The 26275-nt window shown below is 42.5% G+C and overlaps 1 pseudogene; it reads left to right on the top strand.

Moving 5' to 3' along the window:
• Positions 1-18751: 18751 nt before the first annotated feature.
• On the top strand, positions 18752-20502 carry LOC144806249 (uncharacterized; annotated as a pseudogene).
• The last annotated feature ends 5773 nt before the right edge of the window (positions 20503-26275 follow it).

Here is a 26275-nt window from a genome sequence, read left to right as displayed (position 1 = left end):
GAATGGACACTATGTCGAGGAGAGAACTTGCATTACTCATTTAAATGGAACATTGGCCCCACTTTCCTCTTCACATTCTACACACAGATTAAAAAGAGACTTGACTTTGGTTAACATCACAGCATGGCCTGTTCTGGATGGAATCGCGTGGGATGCAGTTCGTTTTCAGATTCATGGTCCAACGGAAGTCGTTAATGTTCCTAATGTACTGAGAGTTAATATGGGGGATGTGGTGAAACAAAACATTCGTTCTGATGATTGGGATGTTAATGCTGTGGAAAGTTTGTTTTCTGATTTGAAATACTATGCTGCTTTTGATGCTGAGGATTTATATTTAGAATCTGCTAATTATGGTGAATTGTTCTGTTACCAACATTATGGCAATCACTTCTTACACAAGACATCTTCCCGAAGGGATGCAGTTAATTTTACTCAGTGGGAACATTGCCCAGCACCTACACAAGGGAGTTCAGAAACGTTTCTTAAAAAGTATACTTATTTCACTGACTTTAATCAGTCCAATCCCGAGTCATTTTATTTTAAATTTAACAAACAGCCACTGTCCAAGGTTCGACTTACAAATACAAAATTGTTGTATTCGAAGGCCTTCCTAGATCAATTAGTTACTGGGGGGTATGAGTTATGGAAGGATACCATAGACCTTAAATCAGTTTGGGGCTCAAGGGCCTGGCAGGTACGAGGCACTGAGGCTTTGCACCGTGCATGTCTCATCCCAAATCATATGTGGTTTTTAAATGAAACCATTTCCCAGACCACATGCTTTGGATTGGCTACATCTAAAAGGTTGAACACCCCGTCTTTCCCGGAGTTGGAGGAATATGAGAATTGGAGTAATTTTACTAAATTGTCCATTAGAGAAATACAGGCTCTGCTTCTGAATTCCTCCTTTAACATTTCCAGTATGAATCCCAAGGGTTAGCTGCTTTGGCACCGTAGTGCTGATTCTTGCCAGAAAAGATTTTTAAATATAACTGACGGGTTTAAGACTGTTAGATCTGATCCCCGTTTTGATTTGAGTCATACTGTCACCTCTTACTCTGTGGGCAAGTTGTGTCAAGCTTGGCTGAAACATTCAACTTTACCTGCGGTTAAGTATCACCTTTCCAAACTGAATGCAGACGTGGATTTGAATGATTTCATTAAAGGCCCAGCTAGTGGCAGGTCGAAAAGATGGTTATATGGGGTTTACAATGAAATTTGGAAACTCTCACAGATTGAGGCTGCTTCACGCCTTAGGGCTATTGATCAGGCGAATCTTGAGAAAGTGCTTGCAGTTGTTGACAATAGCATTAACGTGCTTTCCTCTAGAATTTACACATTAGATAATATTGTGTCGTCTGTTGTTGATATTGTGCATGATGAAGTGTCTGTATTATACCATGGTCAAAATCAATTACGGTCAATCATGCAGTTTGCATGGACACTTCAGACTCTGAAAATGGGTAAAGTTCCCTGGGGATACATGAACGTTTCCTCTTTATTTGCACCGTTTAATTTGACAGACAAACAACGCTTGCTTTCAATGCGTGATGCTTCCTTTTCTATGATACATATTGAAAGGTTGGAATCTTTACCTTTTTCTGTGGCCGAGGCCACTGCTGCTACGTGGCTTATCCACGGTTTAATAACGCTGCCTTTTGCTTTATATAAGTTTTCAAATTGTATGAAATATGTGCCAATAGGTCGTTTTGAACCCTTAGGTAGCGGTTTTCTTCATGAGGTCTGGTCACTCCCATACACATACAGATGTTTCAAGGATGACCAAGAGGTTTATCTAACAGGGGATGAGTGTACTGAGACGCCAGATCATTCTTTAATGTGCAGACACATACAGTTACACGGTTCATGTAACAAGGACCGACCGAATATGGCTTGCGTTTTACAGGGCACGCCAGTTCCTGCTATCATCCCCACGTTTAAATTGTTAGAGAATGGTAGTTATTTAATGCTCAATAATGAAAACTGTTGTGGTTTAATTAAAGGTATAGCTTTCATAGTAACAGTTAGTGAGCGAGTTATTTGCTGCAGAAATGTTCTTTATCCTCCCACACGTGAACATAGGGAGTCTTCCATTTGGCCACAGATACCGACCTTGGGAGCAGAATTCAGCGGCATGGCTAGAATAAGAGCTCTATTGTCCCAGAAAGAGGTGGCCTTGAGCTCGGCCCGTGAAACTTTCGTGCTTCACATTGCTAACACCCGCACGGAGGTTCAGGCTCTTTTAAACACTGATTTGCCCTTGCATTTCGGAGCCATGGTCCGTTCTATCTTTAACGCATCCTCCACAACGGGCCTAGCACATTTTTTTAAAGTTGTTAGCGGTGGTCTCGTGACTTCCTTTGAGAAGATTTTTGGAGTCATCCCTGCTTTCTTCCATTCTATTTTTTCATCCTTATTTGGAGGGTTCCCGTTTTTACTAGCTTTAGCGGCTGGCGCATTGGTGGTTTTCTGCCTTTTTAAATATGGATGCCCTTCCTGTGCAAGTCCACGCACAGCTACTACTGACGCGGTTTCGCAACCGCATGCTTGATTATTATGGCACACTGCCGTTGGCGACTCTAAGCACGGCTTTTGGATTATCTTTTCGGTTCTCCTATTTCACCTGTGTCCAGCCTGTATTTCGCTGCCTGACCTGTGATTTCCTTTGGGCCATTGATTTGTGTCTCTGCGTACCAATATCTGCTGACGTCGATTTTGATCAACTGATGAGTCCTATCATTGCTCACGAGTTGGTTTGTTCTGACGAAAGGATTATGGCCTTGGCGGTGTCACATGGACTAATGGGTCCCTGGGATGTGTTGTCGGCAGCGCAAAGTTTCTTGGAACGAAGTTTTCTTGAAAACCCACCGAGCTGTCCTCTGATGGTTATAGAGGATCCGGTGCTGGAAGATCACGTATGTTCCTTTCATCTTTTAAATTGGATGGCTGAACTGTTTTCGGATGAGGACAGTGACTTTCTCCTGGAGGCTGTTGCAGCTTACTTTTCATATACAGTCTTATCATAGACACTGCCTCAAATTGGCATGCTGATTGATAGCATTTCCTTGATTTTATTGACTTTTGGTCAAGACATTTTATTTTTGCTTGCCTATTGGCTTGAGCCACAGTATACTTGTGGGCTATTTTTTAGCATTAGTTTTTATAAATTGAATTTTTATTCATGCTCGTTTATAATTGGATTCTGCTCTCATGTGATGGCACTTCTGTTATCTTATTTAGTCCGTTCTCGGATCATGGGGGGGTGTTGTATAGCTCCTATATATCCCTATATCGTGTTAAGTTAGCATAGGTACGTTTGAGATTTAAACGCCATTTTTCCTTTCTTGCAACTTCTGCACACGACCCTTATTTGTTGTCTTAGCTTTCAACCTAGTAGTTTGCCGTGGTGAATGTGAGAATAATATGTTATTGCTCTGATATCTGCTTTGTTTAATAAAACATGTCTGCACGGAGAGTGCTGAAGTTTCAGGAGCAACACGATATGGAATTGTTATGAGGTCTGATCTCCACGCCTTCATAGTCATAACACAAGTGCAGCCTTTGCCAACTTGGGCTTGAGGCGGGATTGATATTGCTTTGCACGAGAATTGTTAACACACTTGATGCGGTGCACATGCAGAGAGAGCTGGTGTATGCTGATGTGATTCCTTCATGCTAGGACACTAAGGTATGGGCCCGCCCTAAAACAACCCAAAGAGACCTTCTTAGCTAATAATATAATATATGTGTCAGGGAGGGTGAGATATAAGTGTTGTTAACTCTTATTCATTACAGCATGTTAACATGCTGTCACCATTCGCTTTTTATGTCTTAGTAACTATGCTGATAATTTTGCTACTGATAATAAGTATACTTGTATTATCAAAGATACTGCGCCTGAGAAGACGGCATTAGTAAATAAACATTTCAAATGCACATGTGTCTTCTTTACTCCATGTTCTGGTTTGTAATGATAATATAACGAAAGAGTGTTCATGAGTCCCACGTACCCTGAGGTACTGTAAGTTCATGTTCTGGTTTGTCTAAACATTGGGTGTTTGATATGTCCAATGAGACACTGTAGCTAGCTCGGTAAGGGGTGAGTTGGTTGCTAAGGTAAGTTTTGGGACATCCTAATTTGCCGAGGTTCCACTCCTCTGTGCACAGTTCTGTGTGAGTACAGAAACCCTGCAACAGCTGGTGTGAGGCAGGCAGTCTCTCCAGCCTTGAAAACACTTTGATCAGCCTCCAGCCTCCTAAGAAATCCCCCGGTCCACTGCAGTCTAAAAACGGCCTTCCCTCATTCCTTCTGGCACTTTGTATATTATGTCATTGATAAAGAGAATATTTTCCCCTTTGTATTGTGACATAGTTTTTGAGTTGCACTGCTTATACAATCTGTGCATCCATTCAACAACACCTAGTTCAAATATGTTCTCTCAATGTTTCAAGCTTTATTACAAAGGTAACAAAAAGATGTTAATATTTCACTTCTGTTCTTGGATTTTCGTCACAATAGAATACACTGAACATAATCTTCACAGAAGTTATTAACAAAACTTTATGATATTGCCATTTTAAATTACAATAACTTTTATTTAAGTATTAACCCCTTCCATGCGCCGGACGGCCGGCGGCTGTCCAACGTCACGGAGGGCGTGTGCGGAGGATGGCCGGGGGCCGTCCGAACCACGCCCATGCCATAAATCACCCGAACCGTGGCGGAATTTTCGCCGCGGTCAAGGGGTTAATTATTGAAAAATAATTTAAAGCCATTGTTATTTGTAATATCAATACATGTAAGTGACGTAAATACAACACATATTACATTACAAATGCTATAGGTGTCACATTTACAAAAGTTATAACTATTGGCATTGTAAATGACAAAGCTATTAATTTCGATATTTTCAAAAACAAAACGTAAATAAAAAATGTGTCATTTACAATACCAATAGCTCAAACTTTCCTAATGCGAGACCTATTGCATTGCAAATGCTTGTTTACTTTACTATATAAAACATCTGTGCGTACTGTGCTGCTTTTTACTGCTCTCTGGGAAATGCTGCATGTTACTTTGCATTTCACTGCACACGGAGGTATTTACAGCTTAATCTTTAATTCTGTGCACACTGCATGACTTTTAATACTGTATGAGAAATCTATGTGAACCGTACTACTTTTTACTACACTGTGAGACATCTTTGCACACTGGACTACTTTTACTACACTATGAGGACTATGTTCACAATGGACAGCTTTGTACTGCACTACAGGGGGGCATTCATTGTGAAAATGTGTACACTGCACTGATGTTTACTGCACTAAGAGAGATGGATTATCACTGCACTGCTTTATACTGCACTGTGAGGAATCTTTGCCACCACACTTCTTTACCTGCACGTTTGGGAGAAATTTACATTCTCATTGTTGCTGAGATTGGACTCACGCACCCATCGACGCGCAGGCCGCGCCTGGGTGTGTCTGACCAGAAAGAGGCACTTCTGCCTTCTACTCTGACAAGGAGAGTGTGCGTTTCTCCTGCTCTGCCGCGGTCAGCAGCCCCCTCATTTCTTCCTCTTCTTCCCTCTCTCTGTCTCTGTCTCGCTCTTCCTTAGTTGCTGAATGAAAGCGTGACTTCAAGAAACGACGCTTACCCTCTCTTTCCTCTAGTTTCCTTCATTTGTTCACCTGTGAAAGGGACCCAAAAGAGAAACACTTTTGCCGGAAATGTCGTCTAGTTCTCAAATTTTTCTATTCCAAAGTGCAGCCTCGGGATGGAAAGAAAAAAGTAAAGCAAAACAGAGGGGTCGAAAAGTGGCCAGATTGTTTTTTTTCACACCTAAACACATTAGCGCCACTTCACGGAGTTTGCCAGTGAAACAATACTTTTGTTTTCTCGTCTTTCTGTTGGTGCGTGGAATGGAAAATGTTTAATGCAATCCTTAACGACTGTTTAGTTTATAAAATGTGTACCACAGCTCTGTCTTCGGAGATGTGGTCTTTTTAAATCATACTATTTACGTTTTGGAAGGATGTAAGGATATAAGCAATGGACATTGAAACGGGTCCCTTCCAGACCCTGTGTTTACTTTTCAGGCAAAAACACTCTTTGATTTCTAAATAGTGAGTGTAAAAGTGTTGAGGTAACCATGTTGTTTCTGTTGATATTACACATGCTTTACTTAATCTTGCATTCCCTATAAGTGTTTGCTTTTCCAGGAGGTTATTACTTTTCTTTTTTCAGGAAGCATATTGCTCTTGTCTAGTGCATAATTTGAAATGAGTCGCATCCAGGTGCTTATAGCGGGGCACAATTGGGTTGTGGGTAAAGGCAGTGCAAGTTTTTTCTCAGTGGGGCAGTATGGTGTTCAGTGGGGGTGAGAATTTGGCTCTATGGCCAGAGATGCCGAATTTGGAACTGGTGAACCAGGTTCAGCATTCACTACCAGACCACCAGACCATTCTCTTTAGGGAGCATATTCCCATGCTAGACCTTAGAAGGCCCGCTGGATCTTAGAATCCCTAGTGTCTTAGCACCAGTAGGTGGACCTTAGAAGTGGCAGGTATGGGTTAACCTTAAAGGTTACCACAATCCATACCGAAGTTCACCTCCAGTCTTGCAGGCAGGTCTATGAAGCAGCACACCCTATAGCGACAGTGACTTTGGCACTGAGGTCACAGGACCCTTGAGGCCAGTCCACCTCACCCATTGCTGCATCCATTGGAATTGTTTCAGCAGTGGTAGTGCAACTCGTCAAAAATCGACAATGCAGGATTTGCACCCACACCAAACTAAGTTTGCAAACTTCACGGTCTCTGCTTCAGGCACAAGCACTTTTAACATCTGCTTTTGCATTAGGGTTTGTGTATCATTTAATCCACACTAACAAGAACTTCAATTGTTGGGTACATCAAACTCTCTCATTTCTACTTAGGCATATCTGTCTACTTGGGTAACATAGCTTAAAAACATTGACAAAGTCAATAGCTCTGGTTAATCACTTATAAGGTCCCAAAGGTTTATTTTCAAGGTTATTTAGCGCTAGCTCCACCGAGGGTATCAGAGCACTTTACATTTGCAAGGTTATAAACAAGAAAGCAACAATTGTTATGAGCGAAACAAATTCTACAGGTTGGTCTGACAGAGCAAAAAGAAAAATGTAGAGTACGTAGTGAGATGAGTGAGTAGAAGGTAAACAAAAACCAATTAAAAGAACAAGAATGTCATTATTGATAACAATTTTACAGTATACCAAGGAGGGCTCAGCAGACTTGGTAGGGTGTGAGAGAATATAGGAAGGCGAAAAGGGGAGGGATTGAGAAAAGAATGGGTTGGTAAGGGAGGAGAGAGGGGTGTGGAGGGTGTCATGAGAGGGGTGTGTGAGTGCGATAGGTAGGCGGAGTTGCCTGAGTAAGGAGGAGGGAAAGTAGTCAGAAAGGAGAGCAGGGAATTAATTTCCTCAATATTTAGTGAGAAAGTGTATTTTAAGGTCTCTTTTGAAGCTGGTGAGACCTATTGGCTAAGCCAGTACTTGTTAATACATGTAAGTTACCCCTAAGGTTGTCCCTGGATAGCCCCAAGAGCTGGGTGCAGTATTTAAAAAGTTGGGCATGTACTTTTATGTTTTACGTGTCCTGGCAGTGAAAAGCTCTTACATTTGTTTTTTACTACAGCGATAACATTGGAGTTACCGTGTTACATTTTAGAAGTGTAATTTCCTAATGGTAAGAGATATTTGGTTTAAGTTTGGTGTCTCTGGAATCCTGAATTAAAATCCTAACTCATGTTGATGTCGAATTTTAAATTACAATTCTGAAAATGCCACTTATAGAAAGTTACCTTACAAAATAATGGGGTTGCCCCTTGTCCATCAGAACCTGGTTATTTAATTATATTGGCTACAATGTGTTCAGTTGGGTGTTGCAATTGCTTTGCGTGAAAAGTTAGTTCTAGAATATGTCACCAATGTATGCAGATCAATATGTGGCCTGGAAAATTAAGGAAACAAAATGCACAACGCAGATAGAGTGTGACCCTATCTGGGATGTGGAAATATTTTACAAATCTAGTTGTCCAAGGGACAATAAGCTACAGAAATCTACTATCATTGCACATAAATCAATTTGCCTGGCCTACTTCATAAATCAATTATACAGGCTTCCAAAAAAATGTACCTCTTATGTGTAGTGCGGACTATGACAATATTGACTTTACACAGTGAAGCTTTCGCTTGAGGAAAAAAAGTTCTATAAAATGACATGGTGTCCACTGTACTGGAAAATCTGTATCATATATTTACACAGTATACATTTTGCATAAGGTATTGCAAAGCAATAAAATGCAGTAACAAACATTTCAAACCCAAGCTGGTATTTACAAAACATCTGTGATCCAGCCGTAAGTCAGAAATGGACATGCATGTTTGAGTGTATCTCAAGTACAGCTCTGTTTTCTCCGGCAATGTGAAGGTTAGCTTTTCTAATAGATCAGACAAGAGCAGGGGTGCGAGTACTCCTTTCTTAGGAGACAGTTCTGAAGATTTCATTAAGACTTACTGCAAAGTATCATCTCACAAGGTGTGCAGGATTCTCATTTGAATAACTGACATTGCAATACATAATGGCCATAAGGAAAACTCATTGGTGTACCCCAGCCTGACCTCACTGTGGGGCAAGCAGCGGGGTAGATAGGTTTATGACTGAGGTATCGCAGTCTTACCAGCAGTCCCAAACTGAACTTACTGTGATACTTGGTGATGAGTTTATAGGATCGTCAACGAACAAGACCTCATTTTATTTTACAGAGGCACAAAAAGGGCGATAAAACTACCCAAAGGAGAGTGCTAGGTGAGAGTCTTAGAGGGCTTGATTAGACCCCAGAGCCATTTTCTTGGCCTGTGCTAGCGAGGCACAACTGATACAAGAACAAGTTGTGTAGCAATGCTCAAGTATGAAATGGCTACACTCGTGATTAGCCGGTATCAGGGCTAAGGAAGGGAAATTCTTATCAATCTTGTCTTTTCCTAGCAGGCTTTTGATGTTCCTTGGTACAAACTGTAAGGAATTCTGTCTATGGAAATGTGTTTATATGTTTATGATACACCGCTGGATGAATCCTGCATTGTCAGTATGAACATGGTATCAGAAAATAAGGCATTGCCATCAAAACGGTTGTGGTTGGAGCCGCGAGGTTTCACCGCTAATACTTACCACAGTGCTGTGACAGAATTAGACTTCGGCAGCAACTTTAACACAATGGGTCATATGCATGAACACATTTTCCCATAGACACAGAATGGGCAAAACCATTTAATGCATCTGGCCCAATGATTCCATCTTGAGTGGTCAGTATTTGTCATAATAGTCATCCTTCCGTGATGGCTATGTGCTTTGTAAGAAAATACAGATCACTGTCCTGAACCATCTATGTCAGACAGAAACCAAAGGTGCCTCTCGATCAGAACATCAAATGTTTTACTTAATACGGTTTAGAGTATGGTTTGGCCCAATTACTTCTCACTTACCAGTAAGGTGTTAAAAAATGGATCCTCAAGACTGGCTTTTCCTAACTCATGCACACTTTGGTTAAGGTAGGAGCCAATGAATGCATGCAGAAGGCGACTGGCAGGACATATCTCCAAGCAAAAAAAGCACAAATAGTCTAATTAATAAAATCACGCTGAAGCTGCTTAACATGCTCAAAAGAATCCCCGGCTGAAGAGCTATTTACCGGATGCTGGGGCATGTTACTGAGCTGGGTGCAGGGTAGGCGTATGAGAAACAAACATACACAGTGGCCTGTGTATCGGTTTTACATTGAGCTGTGCACACATGCTTTAGCCTTTTGTCCCAGATGGTCATCCACGAGACAGGTGATGAGGTTACTTGGCGGAAGTGTGCCACTTTACTTGGTGGAAGTGTGCCACTTTACTTGGCGGAAGTGTGCCACTTTACTTGGTGGAAGTGTGCCACTTTACGCAAGAGAGGAAGACAGCATGGGCAGCTGTAAGAAAGGGTGGTAGGTTGAGTCATAGGGAGATAATATGGGGAGAGGTGGAGATAGGGAATAGTGGGAATGTTAGGGCAAATACAAGAAGAGAAGTTACACAGGAAAGTAGCTTTGGGGGAGAGAAAGTAATCTACACTCACACACTTGCCCACCGTTTAGCATGAGGTGACATCAGTTTCCAACATCTAAAAAACTGAAAGCATCTTTCGTCTGAGTCAAGTGCATTTCAAACTGTGGTGGTGTCTGACCATGGACAGCAGCTAAAAACAAATTTAACAACACTTCAGGAATCCATCAAAGCCTGTGGCTTAATCTAGGGAGGGTAAATGCAAGTGATTGTCTGATTCTTCCATTACAGCACATTATCCCACCATGCTTTGAGAGAGAGAGTGAGAGAGAGAGAAACACACACACACACACACACACACACACATGCACACACGTACACACACTCACACACACCCCTCCCCCCCCCACTTTTTAATCATTAAATGTATGGCTTACACAACGAGCCCCTTGTTACTGATGGGTTCTGCAGGGAGCTAGTGTTACCTTTGGGATGGGGGTGGGAGTTACTGAGTGAGCCTTTGGTAGTCTAGAATTTGTGAATGGAGCCAGGGATTCTCGGCTAGAGATGGTTTAGGTGTCACAGTGGAAGCCGCTGATGGCTTCGCGGTTACATGTGGAGCTACTGTTAGGTCGGTGGTTCGAGAAGAGGGAGGGATGATTGAGAGTTGAGTTATAGATTTAGACATGACGAGGGAGCTAGACTGTGAACCAAAAGAATAGCAGCGGGCTTCAGAGGGGGGAGAAGAGATGTGAGTTTGGGTCCTGGAGGCTTGGTAGTGAGGTTACACTGTCAGCAAGGTAAGGATTTATTTGAGTGCAATAACAAGGAAAGGGTTGGACATGGCAAGAGATGGTTCAGGAGGTTGCTGTGGAGCTAGAAAAGATATGAATATTGTATGTGGCTAAAAGTGTTGGGTTCCTTAGGCACGGCATGGGCTCGTTTTGATGCCTTTTTGGTTTCAAACCAGAGTTTATGGTTACTGTAAAGCACTCTATATAAAAAGCATTCATGTTATCCTACATAGTGCCTCTACTCATAGCACTCTAATATGTGTTGTTTCTATATTTAGTTGCCCCTTACAAGACCTTCTGCTTGTATTTCCGTGCTTTGCAGACAGTATGTTTTGAGCAGATGAATAACTTCACTGCTGCCTGCATCGAGGTTAAATCTTGCGATTTGAGGTCCTCTCTAAATGTTACAACCTTTGTGAGGTGTCGTTGATTGAGCACATTAGAGGCAGCAGACTAAGAAGCCCAATCAAAGTCCAAGGAAAGACTGTGAGACACAGGGAGGTGTTTAAAGTCTGAAAACAAAGCTCGTCTAAGCTTTACTGATGTGCGGGACTCCAGGGCCCTGTAATCTATCAACATCAGGCCAGAAGAGTAACAGGGCACCTTCAGACTCACCACACTCCCTCCTCAAGTTCTATGTGACCACTGTTAAGAAGCCAATTGTATGCCCTGCAATAAAAAGGGTCTCAATCCTTTTTACATTTCTTCATTAATGGTATATCTGAGGTAAACTTTCCTGATGTTGACCTAGTGTTGGCATACAATACATCATGCTAGTGAAGTTATACTCTGTTGGCTAGGTTAGCAGCTGTTACATTTAAGCACCAAACATCTAACATTGCTCAACTTAGCTACAGTGTGTGATCTTTGGCAAATGTTCAGAAAACTGTTTGCACTTGGATAAAGGCTTCCCCCTTTCCTAGGCAACTGTACATTGACATATTAAGTGTTTTATTGATTAGGAGCACACCACCACTTTGTTTAAAACAGTAATAAAATCAAGATTACAGAGACCGAAAGGTACTCAGATTAGGTCCCAGTGAGTGCCAGTGGGGCCACTATTGTGTAAGGAGGAAGAATTACTATGTAGTAGATATCGGCAACAGAGGTTTCTTACGCTCTCAAGCGGTGAGCGTTTCATGTCCCACTATGTCTCAGACGCATTTCCTTGGGCATTATAAACCAAGTATTCTTGATAATACATTTTATCCCACAGGGATCTCTGCTTTTTAGAATAATTTCCCTAGTTGGAAGATATCAGTCTCAATACTGGTTGATGCCTTGCTGTGGGCTCCAGCCTATCCTGAAGGAATCATGTTCCCACATAATCTGGTTACAGCTAGGTGAGTTGATTTGGAGTCCTCCATATGTTTTTGGATTCATTTTATTGGACAACACACACCATTCTTGCGTGAGGCTTTGTTTCCCCGTACAGGCTGTCGTTAATTTACTAGTCCTGAGGAAGACCTGCTGTGATTTGTATACACTAACACACCAGGGTCGATACGTCGATGACATCTTATTGGTCCATGATCGTGGTCAACCATCTCTAATGAAATGAATGAAGAGATAGGGTGTATGTTGAGCCAGTTGACACAATAAGGATAGACATTTCTTTATTCATTTAAAGTGCTTTTATTTGTTGTGTTGTATCAAGCACTTTTGCACGTTGTGTCATCAGTCACATTGTTTGATATTTGTGTGTCCGTGACAGCCATATATGAAGAACATTGTGCATATTATTTGAGTATATGATTTATAATATACACAATATTTAATAGTTATTCTGTGTGTTGTCTATATTTTTATCGATTGTACCATGGGGGTGTTAAATATTGGTTTAATGTAGGGCCACATTTCATCTATGTTGTGTATATTGTTTAAATACTTTTTGAGACCATATATTGATCTGCATACATTGGTGATATATTCTAGACACCATCTTTTCACACTAAGGATTTGCGACACGCAACAGAACAGCTTTATCACTTTATAGAAAGTTTGCATTTTCCTGCCCTAGCCATTTGGTGTCTGCAACCTGTCTCTGGTCACATGACTGGGTGAAGTTGGCAGTGGGGCTTTCTGTATTCCTCCTAGACAGTCACAAACAATGGGAGCGAACGTGTGACTGGATGGGTCATCACGAGCAGGAAAGGCGAGGAAGCAGCTGGGCCCAGCCTCACTTATACCTGAATAGGTTGTATCCTGTGTCCACACAAAAGTCTGCACACTCCATATAGTTTAGTGTGGAGCCACAGTAGGAAAAACAGGGCATCTGTGTACTTCAAGGGCATGCCTCTTGAAGCTTCTTTCCACTTCAAAGGCATAACTGTGCATAAAAGACCATCTATGCTTCTGGACCTGTGGATACTGTGCGAGGAATAAGGGCTGCTGTGCTGCTGAAGGTCTGCTTCTCTGCTGGACTCCTGCATTTCTGTGGAGACCTGTTGCCTACTGCCCTCTTGCCTGAGTAAGAAGAACTGGACCTGCATCCCTTGAACCCAGAACCCAGAGTGACTCCAATGGCTGGTTGGCTGCCCTCCTGAACTGAAGCCTCGGGGACATGACATGCTTCCAACAACCCAACCTTGCATCTGCACTTGGACTCTACCATCTGCGATTCTTTCCTGCCAAGTTGTGTCAACCAAGTCCAGGACCCTTTGAAGTGGGCCTAAGGTACTCTGCTAGCCTCTGTGGATCCAGAAGAACCAACACATCTCTGCCGTGCAGTGGAAACACAAGCAGAGCCAACCCATCACCGCACTACATGGATCGGAACCGCTGCAAAAAAATTGCAAGCCGTCATTGACGATGATGCAACAGGACCTCGCACTCATCTTCTACGCGGATCTACTCAAGGCTCCGCAAAGTGGATTTAAGGTACTCTGTTCAGCAAGCATTACTGGATCCCTGTAGCCGGCACACACTCTGTAGCGGTCAGCCTGAGTGTAATAAGGAAGAATACTCCAAATGATGTAGAAACTCAAGAGAGTTTTTTCAAGATCAATAACACAGCATCAACGGTTGAAACATCCATCTGGGTCAGCAATCTCCCTCTGAATCCCAGTTACATTCACATACAAACTTACTATGATGTCAGAACATCAACTGTAATATTCTTAAACAAGCATGAGTAAATTACAACACTGAGCATGTTACTGTGTCCCGATCTGCCGTGACCAGATAGCTTCAGCAAGTACTTTACTCTTTTGGCGCCATTTACTCTAAACACTTTAACGTTCAATATCTCCAGTTCTACTACTTCGATTTTTGTCATGCTTTATTACATTTAGCTTTATTTGTATAAGTTGGTGTAGGATCTTTTTGTGTGGTGTTTTCACTGTTTTTCTAACAACTCCCCACTGTCTGATTATGGCATGAAGCTGTTGTTTTCCTTTGCATCCCAGCAGTTATTTTCCAATTACCTGGCCGCGTCCCGAGTCCCTGGTCTGTTCTGTATGTGGCCTTTGTATCCGCACAGTAGGCCATCAAAGAGTATCTAAGTAAGTATATCTCTGTTCCAACTTTTAACTGAGGATTTGCTGGATCAGTGGCCCACCATGATCCTTCCCCCACTATGCTGCCTCTGTAGAAATGGACACTGCCAATTCACATTTAAGCAAAATATGCTTTTTAGTCAGTAGATGGCTACTAATGTTTAGACGGCCCTGGCAGTTGCACTCCAGTTCTGTGAAAGACATTAAATGGGGCAGGCTCAGTCAGGAGTACTCTCTTCAACCCACCATCTTAGTTACCGTCCATGCATACCATCATAACTGCATTATCAATACATCCTGTGGAATTAAGCCCCTTCTTATGGAGAACATGGGCCTTTCTTATCAAAATCAATCAACTATTTCTGACTCAGACAGATAGAGAACTGGAAGGGATTATTGGAGTTTCGAGTATAAAGATCAGTAATTTTAAAGAAAACAATAAGTCTGACCTTTCATCAGGCTGGTGTTGCTCTTGGAGTTCAGTGTCTGATAGCTGCTGCCTTTGGCCACTCGTCGTGTGGCTTATCATCTGCTATATCTCTTGTAGTTTGATCAGTTTTCACAGGCAACAGCGAAGCTAGTGCTACGTTCCACAAATTAACTTACCCAGAAACATTGTAAGAATGCCATAAAGTTAGATGCAAAGCTAAAATGCAAACCTCTTCGGCCCTGTATGCTGCTTGGTGAAATTCATGCACCGTTAGTGCCCCATGTCCCTCATGTAACAAATCCATCAACTTCACCCTCCACTGTAACATCCCTCGGCTTAAGGCCAGACCAGCCCTCCCTCTCCCATGGTCAGACCATTCTTTAGTTGCGGTGGAATGGCAAGTCAAACTGCCCTCAACACCGACACATCAAGCGGTTGTGGTGGACCGCGTGTGGTCCAGACTATCGATCAGCGACTGGACCCACAACCTGGCAAAATCACAACCTCCATCTGAGTCAGACCCGATTAAAGGCGATGCTGACCTTAACAGATGGCTGAAAGCCTCGCTTGATACCCTCATTCCTATGAAAACGATACAGAAGAGGGAAAAAAGAATTGGTTCTGCTCCTTGGTTTACGGCTGAGCTCCGCCTGCTTAAAAAAGGATGTAAGAAACTTGAAAGGGCTTGGAGGAAGAAATTTGATGCCGCTAAGCGGAAGGACTACTGGATAGCGATGAGGGGCTACAAAGCAGCCCTCCGCTTGGCAAAAGCACAATTTTTTGAGGAACGTATACAACTCGCCTCAAACTCCTCCAGGGAAACATTTAAGGTGGTGCAAGAACTCCTTAAAGTCCCCGATCCAGCAGTCACCCACGATCTTCAGAAATGCAAGGAGTTGGCCGATTTTTTTCACATTAAAATTGTGAAAATACTCAACTCCCTTCCCCAGGTTACTAAAACGCAAGGGACCCAAAAAGAGTTCCCCCCAACTCAGGGGAAAGAGCAACTCACTTCCCTGGACATGTTTGGCCCAGTTTCAGAAGCTGAAACGCTAAAAGCCATAGCCTCCATAAAAAGCGGCTCCCCTATGGACCCAGTTCCTTTTAGAATTTTAAAGCAAGCAGCAACCGCTGTGGTAGGGCCCATTACGGACCTAATAAATGCCTCTTTCTCTCATGGTTTGGTGCCACCCAGCTGGAAAAAAGCCGTGGTCAAGGCACTGTTAAAAAAATCTAATCTTGACACGGCGGAGCTGGCCAACTACAGGCCCATCTCTCTGCTTCCAGGCCTCAGCAAAATTGCTGAAAAGCTTGCAAATCTTTGACTCTCCAACTTTTTAGAGTCGAATGGTCTGCTCCGAGACTCGCAGACCGGTTTTCGTCCCGGTCAAGGTACTGACACGGCCCTCCTGGCAGTCGTTGAAGAATCCAGACGCATCTTAGATTCGGGAGGATCAGTGGCAGTGATCCTCCTGGATCTGAGTGCCGCATTCGACACCGTGAACCATCGGGTGTTGACTCAACGACTGTCAGAGATGGGTGTGGCAGGGGCCGCTTTGAAGTGGCTTTGTTCATTTCTCGAAGACCGGTCTTACCAGGTCTGGGAAGGCAGCAACAAGTCTTCATCCATCTCTCTCCAGTGGGGGGTGCCGCAGGGCTCGGCCTTGAGCCCGACATTATTTAATGTCTATATGGCCCCCCTGGAGGACGTGGTGGCCCCTTATAACATCAAGATCATCAGCTATGCTGATGATACTCAGCTGGTGGTCGCCCTTCCTCAACTGGTGGAGAACCCTGACTTGTTGCACTCATGCCTGGTGGATGTCTACACCTGGATGAGCAGTTCAGCTTTGAAGCTGAACGGCTCTAAAACAGAGATTATGTTACTTGGAAACAAAGCTCCCCCATTGCCATTAACATGCTGGCCAAGCTGTATGGGTGACTTCCCCACCATGAAAGATGAGATTAAGAGCCTGGGAGTCTGGCTGGAGCAAGATCTCTCCTTCAGAACTCACGCCAAAAGAACTGCGGGAGTATGTTTTGCCCTGCTGCGGGCTGCTCGTAAAATCTTCCCGCTCCTTCCCCTTTCATCGAGGAAGTTGTTGATTCAGGGGCTGATAACATCTCGCCTTGACTATAGCAATGGTCTCTTTCTAGGCGCCCCTGAATCCACTTTTAACAAACTTCAGCAGGTGCAAAATGCGGCGGCCAGACTACTTATGGGCATCCCCAGAACAGAATCTGCTAGACCCGCCCTTAAGGCTCTGCACTGGTTACCGGTGCGGGAGAGAGTGAAGTTTAAGGCACTCTGCACCGCACACAAAATTCTTCAGGGTAACGGTCCATCTATCCTGAGGAATTTGGGTAGTGCCTTACAAAGCGAACAGAGCGCTAAGGTCCGATCAGAAATGCTTGCTCCACGTTCCGAGAGTAAAAAGATCGCGCACGGGCGGGAGACGTTTTTCTGTGCATACAGCATCCCTCTGGAACTCTCTGCCACTAAAACTTCGTGCTGAGACCTGCATCTTGCGCTTTCGTAGGGGCCTGAAAACACATTTGTTTCCTGTGTGAGCTGATCCAACCATCTTATGGTCCACGGTTTACGCACTGTTCATAGCGCCGGGATGCCCTAGGGTAGCTGTGCGCTATATAAGTCTTAATAATAATAATAATAATAATAATAACACTGTGGCACTATCAGTTTATCTGCTCTTCTGACAACACCAGTTACCTTGGACGACTCTGACCATGCCAGCTTCTATTTATTCATGCTGCTCAACGTATCTGCCTTTCTTGGCTAAGCAAAAAGGATACATTTGTTTTATTTTTGTCAACTAATCAGCACATTGGACTTCCACAACCATTGGGCCTCAGCAATTGCTCAACTTCAAATAGATTATCCCCTCGCCAAAATAATTTCATCAATACCATTTTCACCTTCAGTGGTCCGCATTATCAGTTTCCAGACCAGGTACGTTACACCATAAAATAAAAAGTATCAACAAACCAATGCCCAACAGCATATTGTAGGGGCAGGCAATGAAGCCAGGCAACTCCATGTACAAAAATATTGGATGAATGCCACAACACTGTGAGGTGCATCCTGCTGCCTTGGGTCTTCCGGTCCATCTCTTACTCCAATCGCTATTTTTGTTTTAACAAAATCTTGACTATATGCAGCTACAAAGAGCTGTAATTATTATGCAAGTGCTACGCAAGTGTTCTTTCTTTACTAATTTACTCTATGAACATTGGTAAATCAACACATTTTCTGAAATAAATAAGTTGTGACATGTTCAACTGAACTTTTATTGAAATATCTGTATATAGTTTATAGTGTTTATAGTGAAATAACCTTGATAAGTTTCAAAGATGGTATAGCAAAGATGTTTTTATGGCCAGTTAAATATTGTGCATGCAAATTCCATTATCTTTCCATGTAGTAATTTTAATTTTTTTTACATTCAACAGAAAAAAAGCCTTGAATGCACAAAATGTTTATGAATAAAGAAGAGAATGCTGTAAATCTGCAAAAACAGTCAGAGTAAATAAGCTCCAATATTAAATAAAGCCTTCACATCCGAGACAGAGGATCCAGAGCATAAACTGACAGATCCTGGAAGAAGCAGTCAAAGGCAATTCAGTGGATGTAAGAGTCTGAGCTGTGCATCTCCACGCGACAAGACGAAGAAAAGAACTTTAGAGAATTAAGGCAAACTATCTCCTGTATAAATAAGTCCAATAACAGCATTTTATCGTGGGATCTGTAGGATGTGGTTACAGCAATGCTTTGCTGTCCACAATTATAACAACCCACCATTCAGTGCTGTAGGTGTACTGCATACACTTTCTAGCTAAACAACATCAACCAGAGAAAAGCACAATGGAGTGGAGCCAGACAACTGAAGGGTGAAGGAAAGACATGTTCTGCTATCTACAATACAAACGTTTTCCCAATTTGCTGTGACCAGTAGGAGGATTCATCTTTATCCATAAGCATGGAGCACCATTATTGAATCTAAAGACACAATCGCCCACTAAGAAGGGTATTTAGTGATCATTGTACTTTATTGTTAAATCAGAGAGAAAATGTCTGAAATATCACACACTTGCAGGGAATGTGAGACTAACGCAAGTGCATTATCAACCATGTTGTCCCATCCAGAAACGCAGTCAAGGGATGAAGAAAAATATATACCTGAACCAAAGAAAGAAAAACCACACGCATTCAGCGAAAGCTTAAGTTTGTCATCACTACTAAAGTGCTGTCAGCAAACGCACACAGATGAAAAATCATTCAACTGCACTGAATGTGTGAAGAGCTTCATTCAATTATCAGGCCTACATAGACATTTACAAAAACACGCAAGGGAAAAATCTTACCATTGCAATGAATGTGGAAGTAGATTTAATGACTCCTCAAACCTAAGGACTCATCAGAGAATGCACACGGGGGAAAAACCATACAAGTGTAATGAATGTGAGAAGAGTTTTAGTACGTTATCAACCCTAAAACAGCATCAGAGAACACACACCGGGGAAAAGCCATATCATTGCAATGAATGTGGAAGTAGTTTTAGTCAATCGTCAACATTAAGGAAACATCAGCGAACACACACAGGAGAAAAACCTTTCATATGCATTGAATGTTTGAAGAGCTTTAGTCAGTTATCACACCTGCAAAGCCATCAACGAATACACACGGGTGAAAAATCATACCATTGCAATGAATGTGGTAGTAGTTTTACTGAATCGGCAAAACTCAGGATTCATCAGCGAACACACACAGAAGAAAAACCATTTAAATGCACTGATTGTGGTTGTAGTTTTAGAGAATCCACAACATTAATAAATCATATGCGAACACACACAGAGGAAAAACCATACCATTGCAATGAATGTGGAAGTCGGTTTAGGGACTCGTCAAAGCTAAAGATTCATCAGAGAACGCACACAGGGGAGAAGCCATTCAAGTGTAGTGAATGTGCAAAGTGCTTTAGTCAGTTATCACACCTACAAAGCCATCAGCGAACACACACGGGAAAAACCATACCATTGCAATGAATGTGGAGGGAGTTTTAGGGACTCCTCAAATCTCAGGATTCGTCAGAGAAAGCACACAGGGGAAAAGCCATACAAGTGCAATGAATGTGAGAAAAGTTTTAGTCAATCGGCACACCTAAAACAGCATCAGAGAACTCACACTGGGGAAAAACCATATCAGTGCAGTGAATGTGGAAGTCGTTTCAGCGACTTATCAACATTAAGATATCATCAGCGAACACACACCGGGGAAAAGCCTTTCAAGTGCAGTGAATGTGAGAAGAGCTTTAGTCAATCTTCACACCTAAAACAGCATGAGAGAACTCACACTGGGGAAAGACCATATCAGCGCAGTGAATTTGAAAGTAGTTATAGTAAATCCTCTACATTAATGAATCATCAACAAACACATACAGAGGAAAAGCCAAGTGCAGTCAATATGAGAGGGCCTTTCGTCGATTATCAAACCTACAAAGACATCAGTGTATACACACAGAGGAAAACCCACTCAAGTGCAGCCAATGCTTGAAGAGCTTTTGATGATTTTCATACCTACAAAGCACCAGTGTTTGCACACAGGAAAAACTATTCAGGTGAAGTGAATGTGTGAAGAGCTTCAGTTAGTCATCAATACTACATAAGACTTCAGCAAACACACCCAAGGGAAAAACATTCAAGTACATTGAACAAGTGAAGACCTTTTTCTGATTATCACCCCTATAATCCTTTGAATACCATAAGCAAAGACTGACCTTAATGAAACGTGCATAGAAATAATCCTAGAGGTGCAGCAATTCCGCAAACATTTAAGTAGATGGACATTTAAGTCTGTGGACATATTCAGTAATAAAAAAGTGCAGTTCTTTTGAGATGAAGGAATTACTCAAAATAATAAAATTACAATTATATTGAAACTTCGAATACCAGATTATAAAAAGTAGGTGATAAAAGACTGGATTAGTAGGAAAGAAGAAAGAAACAGATATTTGTAAAATTATAAACGTGTCTGTTCTCAGTAATTGTTAATTTCTTTAAACCTTGGAAAAAAATACAAAATACCAGCAAAACATACTGGGAGATGACCACAATGTGAACTAAAATAAAATAACCATTGTTTGTTTTTATTTATTTAGGTATAGTTAAGAAAGCAAAACACCCAAGTACACCTGATCATGCTGCCTGTAAAAGCAACAATGTGAACAATGCTTGGACTAAAAAGGGTCATTTGAAAGCTAGTTTAAGGGATTAGTTAATAAATCCATAAGCCCAGCACACTAAAACTAATTTAACAAGCACATACTGGTGGAAATTCATAGCTGGTTCGGGTGTTAGGTCAGTTTGCGGAACATTGCTGGTTCTGTGGAAGCATCTAGAGAACAGTGTCCAAAAGCAGGAGAAGTGAAAATGTGAAAATATGAGCTGCAACTCTCAGGCTTGATGCGTTCAGTTATGGTTGTTATGCCAACTGGATTTGCAAGACACGCTGATCACCCAGGAGGGAATCCTGGTCCCCAATTGAACAAAAACAGGATCGGAGGGGGAGTTCCTTCTGGTCTTGGGGGTGATGTGGGAAAAGACATCTGGTAGTGAGGTGATGTGGGATTTGGTTGCGGAGTTGTCCAGTCCATCTGAGTTGCCAATTATGGGTATGGAAGTGAATGTGGTCGTTGAGCTACGCAGGGACTAAGATGTGGAGTGCCTTTGTAGGTGAATGTGGGGAGATTGAAGGTGGTGCGCTTCTAGATGGGGAGTCAGTGAGGGTTATGCGTGTCCATGGATGAGATTGAGTATGAGTCTGCCGCTGTGCTTTGACCTGCTTGACATTTGTTGGTGAGCTTGGTGGTTGTGCCTGCGTAGGGGATGGTTCCGTGGCCTAGTCTACTTGTGAAGAATGCTTGTCTGACACTCCTGCTGCTGTCTAGTGAGATCCATTTGAAAATTCTTCCGAGCATCTTGACAGTGTGGAAGCTGCTTCTATGTTGTCATGACTGGCCGTGGAGATTTGGCTATCCATTACAATACCGATTACCTGGCATCGTGGTTGGGATAGATGTGGGGCCTCTGGTGCTGGTTTACCTGGCCAGAGTCCAGAGAGAGGTGTACTTGCCAGACAGTACAACTTCAGATTTGTCAGCATTTAGCTTGAGGTAGCTTCTTTTCATCCTTTATGCTATGTTGGAAATGCACATGAGAAAGGGCAATTGTGTGATCGACGTTTCTTCTGAGAGGGAGAGCATGAGTTGCATGTCATCTGAAAATAAAGACGATGATGAGGCTGTAGAGCCATATGATGGAGGCCAGTGGAGCAGTGTAGACATTGAAGAGGATGGGATGCAATGACGAACCCTGTGGCAGTGCCACACGTGTCTTCCCACCCATAATGCAGAAGAAGTGATGCTCATTTCCATCATCACATGCATCTTTTAATGCACGAGCCATAGGTGTACAACATCGAGCTGGATCCTTGGGAGATTTGCTGGCTTACCACTATGTAAATGATTCACAGTTAGTATTTTTAAAGTTTCTTTTCTTACAGAGAATCATTCATCCAAATCCGAACTGGTGAATGAACTGAACTGGTGCATGATAGGAAAATTATTGATAGTAGAAAGGGCTGTTGAAAAGTTTAGTTCTCATTAAGTTTCTGTAAGCTTGACAACTAGGGAGAGATTGAATCTTGAGCAGTAAAGAATTCCAGCTCTGAAGAGCTAGAATCCTGAACTGTCGGGTCCCTGCTATACATTTCTGGATCCTTGGCACTGGAAAAGAAATCTGGATTCAGAAAAGACGGAGCACAAACGATTGAGTCTTGACACAAATGATATTCAGGTTTGTGTATACATGCAAAAAGGAACCCTCATTGTATAATCTCTGCCAGTGTTTGAATGAACTTACAAAGCATGTGCTGCCTCGTGGGCAAACAATAAACTTTGTAATGCATTTGAGGCTGCCTCAGACCACAAATAAGATAAACCACAGCAGTCTGAAAAATCTGAAATGTGCTTTTGTGTTGCTGAAGCCATGAAATACGCAGTGTTCTCATAGCCTAGACTTGCCTAGAGGAAGGAGTTCACCAATATAATATGAAAATCAGAAGAAAGGAAAGGGCACATCTTCAGTAGCCGAAGATGGTAGAAACGAATGCCTTCCACTAGTTCATTTTAATGAAGTGCTGAGTCGGGGAAGTTCTTCCTGCCATCGACACCATCATCAACACCACCAAGCAAGTGAGGAATTAGACACATGACTGGTCAAAAATAACACACTGCGGGGTCTGTACCAGGACTAAACTCACTTTACTTTACTTTACCAGGAACCATTTTTAAACTCAACTCTATATATTTAGGAATAAGTGGCTGGTACGGCCATTAGAGGCATAAAGAAATTGAACACTGACACTTTTAAATCTCTACTAATGAAGAACAACCAAACATCCGACCACGGCCCATGTATGGACATCCAAGAGCCTTTATAAACACACTACAGAGGCGTGTACCAGGATCAAACCCAACTTACGTTCACATTAACATGAGCTAAAATATGATCCAGTAAAAAGCAATCATGATGCTATACAATTCACACAATGATAACTAGATTGTTCATATTTATAAGAAATCTATGTTTTTTTTAATGAAATAAAGCAAAAAAAAATTCTTTTAATTCATGGTATTTCACTGCTGATTGTGTAGAAAGAGATGTCAAATGAGATTTATTCCCTAAACTATAAAGATAATTTGTGATGTCAGCAAGGAGTCTAGTTTATTTGGCAATAGAGGGGTCAAATCTCAATAGCATGACAGCTTTCAGCAGGAGTCTATCCACCTTCTATCTGCGATCCTATCTGTTTGCCACCATTGTTATGAGACACAGCTGCTGCAGAAAGAAGGATATGAGGACTGTAGTGATGCCTTCTTGCAACTAAAGATCTTTCGGAAACCTCTCAGGTGTTAACACGCACTGCTCAGAATATCAGCCCTCACTCTACCTCAAAGATAATATTATTTTATGCTGGCAAACATTTTCCAATTCTTTTTCTGCGGTTTGCTTGCTGCCCCTGCTGCTCCTATCTTGTAACATATAGGGGTGGGTGACGAATTCCACCCCGCCGGCAGAGTTCACTGAGCTTTACCCACTCAGTGTGGATCGCAGAGTTTTGAAAAACTACACAAAGTGGCACAGAGCTGAGTTTTCCCTCTTACGCGGCCCTCCAATGTTAAGTTTGGCGAGCGAGAGTGAGAAGTATCATATGGCTGGCCACCTCCAGGCAAGATTTCTCAATGCGGCTGTCGTGGCAGTTCGCTACCACTCATGTTGAGGAAGCTGCAGTGCGAGTAGAACATTTACTCAAGTGGCAGAAAAAAGCAGCGCCCTTCTGCGCTGCGCATGGTGCAGTTTTCAGATTTTATAGAGCAGGACAATGTCCTGGTGCTAAAAATTGGGCACGAGCAGAGCAACTTACTGCACATCACACTTGCAGAACGCTGCTGAGTTTTTTCGGCACATAGCAGAGTTCCACATAGCAGAACTCCTCCCAGGCCTAGTAACATACAATACTGTACTATCAGTCGGTTCCACAGCGATGCTTGAAAATATCATAAATCACCTGCTTATAGTAACTCACCTTATTAGCTGCTTATAGTAGTTTACCTTATTACCTGCATATAGTAACTCACCTTATTAGCTGCTGTCTTTGACAAATACAAGGTAACTTGCAGAAAACAATTTACATGCAAAATTACACTCTGTGACTTCTGTAGAGAAGAGCTTTAATTTTGAAATGATGCTCTAAATTTATAATGCCTATCTCTTTAAAATGTGTGCTCTAAAGTGACGTTATGATGTTTCAAATAGTCCAAACACCGTCCTGCCCACACTCTTCATATTTTAGAAAAATAACTAACGGTGTAGTAGAGCTCATTGTAAACAGTTAATGTCCTTCCTTTCTTTAAGCCTACACATTTCAACACAGCAGAGCACATTTCACCTTCTGACAAAGGCAGTGTGTAGTCTCATATAGTGACCGCATACATGTAATGGCCGCTAAGAGGAAGCTTATACCCATTGCTTGCACTAATTACTCAGTTAAATCCCCTAGGTCTGTGGTTCCCAAACTGTGCGCCGCGGCTCCCCGGTGCGCCGTAATGAGGTGCTAGGGGCACCGCGGGCACACTGTGGGAAATTACGACCAACATCCCTCAGTCGTCCGTCATTCGGCGGGCTCGGCTTGGACAGGAGTGAGACACACACTTAACGTGTAAGAGTGAGCGCACATAAGAAGGAGAGAGAGATGGAAAATAAAAAGACAAAGGCACCAAGAGATAGGTAAGTGTGACAGAGAGAGAGGCAACGACACAGAAAAACAGAGAGATCAGGACAAAAATAGGGAGTGTGAGAGAAAAAGTCTTCGAAGAGGATATAGAGCACTAATTTGTGGAGTTTTATATAGTGCAAACTTGACCCGAAGGCACAGAGTGCTTCACAAATTTTACAGATTAAGGTAGACATATAGATCAAAACAATGGCGGTACGTGAGCAAGACATAAGACGGCATGATTATCAGTATCAATATGTTTGTTATGCTGTGAGACAAGACTTAAAGATATGTTTAAACATTGTGCTGACTCGTTTCCTGGGACAGAGAAACTCAATTAAAATCTAAATAACTTTTAAACAATAAATGATAAACAATACATTAAATTGTACAGATACGTAGTTTTGCATACAATGCAGGTCATGAGAATGTGAACCTCAGTTTGGATCCTGATTTAAAATATAAAAGGTAAAAAAAATAGAATTGTGGACACCCAGACGCTGTGGAGGACATGAGCCTGTTTGTTAGAAGAGCGCCTAGCTCTGTCCTGAAAGGGGGGCGCTGATGGGGGGGGGTCGTAAATCTGTAGGAAGGGAAGTCCATCGTGCTGGCAATGTCTAGGTGTGGGGGACTCTGTAATTACTGCTAATGGGCCCAGATGAGTGGTCACTCCTAAGGCGCGAACTCCATCCGAAGGCATCAGAGCACTTTACATTAGCACCAGTTGCGTTACAGACGGACACATTAATTTTTAGGCACGGGGAGATTAATGATTTGCCCAGAATCACACGGTGTTGCGCATCTCTGCCGAGACTCGAACCCAGTTCCCCCGCTTTAAAATCAGCCGCTCTAGTCGTTTAGCCACATCCTCTCCTGGTGACCCGTGAAATGAATGACTGATGGTGAAACGTGTCCCTCACCACTGTCCGGGGCCCTCAATGCTATGTCATACCACCTTGAGCATTTGACTGGATGTTTAGACTCTGGTGGGAGAAATCACCCCCAGGGGCAGTGTAAAGTATTAGGATGGGAGTTGAGCAGGGCAGGGTCCTGGGGGACTCGGGTGTGTTAGTTTATTTTATTGTAGCCCTTCCTTAAGGATAGCTCATCCCCCCCGCCCC

The sequence above is a fragment of the Lissotriton helveticus genome, assembly GCF_964261635.1.
Source record: "Lissotriton helveticus chromosome 1_1 unlocalized genomic scaffold, aLisHel1.1 SUPER_1_unloc_56, whole genome shotgun sequence".
NCBI classification, from domain to species: domain Eukaryota; kingdom Metazoa; phylum Chordata; class Amphibia; order Caudata; family Salamandridae; genus Lissotriton; species Lissotriton helveticus.
This window is presented reverse-complemented; position numbering and strand designations above follow the sequence as displayed.